This window comes from Nanorana parkeri, unplaced genomic scaffold (genome assembly GCF_000935625.1).
Source record: "Nanorana parkeri isolate BGI_ZX_2015 unplaced genomic scaffold, ASM93562v1 scaffold1186, whole genome shotgun sequence".
NCBI classification, from domain to species: domain Eukaryota; kingdom Metazoa; phylum Chordata; class Amphibia; order Anura; family Dicroglossidae; genus Nanorana; species Nanorana parkeri.
The window spans coordinates 257,006-257,874 of NW_017307454.1; positions in this window are offsets into that span (position 1 = coordinate 257,006).

Genomic DNA, 869 nt, shown 5'->3' on the forward strand with positions numbered 1-869 from the left:
CAGGTACGAGTGTACTATCTGTACCCCACACTGCCGTCCAGTGCAACCCTGCGCTTTGAATTTTGCTTGCAAATTGTGAGCACTCGAGTGCTTCTTAGAACGGTTAAATACGGTATTGATTGAAATAATTTTTTTGTGATGTGACAAGTAGATTATGTAGATTGTAATAAATATATGTGTGTTTGTATGTGCAATTATAATAATTATAATACAGTTATATGTACACGTAGTTTGGGCCCCCCGCTTTAGTCCTTGGGCAATGTTTTTTTAAATTTCCACACCCCTTGTATTATAATACAGTACTGCCATTCATTTAGTTCATCCATCCCATGTATCTTATAATGGATACATTCCGTGAATACATGTGCAGACACTTAGATGGAGGTATAAGTGCAGATTGTAATCGGGCTGAAGTATGAACGCTGGGCCCAAAAAATCTAAAGAAAACGGTAATGACACAGCATCCAATCACATCCCTCCTTTAACTTTTCTCAGTTAATGTAAGATGAAACCTAATTTGTAGCAGTTTTTGCATGCAAGAGTGTTTAAGTGTGTATGGTCCTTTTATGCTAGTAACTTATTAACTTGCATTTTAAAGATGAAGTTTAAAATAACAACAAACACCTTTTTAGAAATGACAATCTACAAACACATACTTCTAGATAATTGCAGGTTTTTTATTTATTTCCCAGTCTTCTGACAGTGGCCATGTTAACTAAGGGCAGGTTACTAGCTCTCCCTTTACTTCCTGGAACTCCTAGCACTAGGATGTGACTAGGATATGTGACCATGCACATCATCTCATGGGAGGAAAATGCCTTTCCCTGAAGATCTTATGAGATTACAGATGAGATTTCTCTGCTGATGTA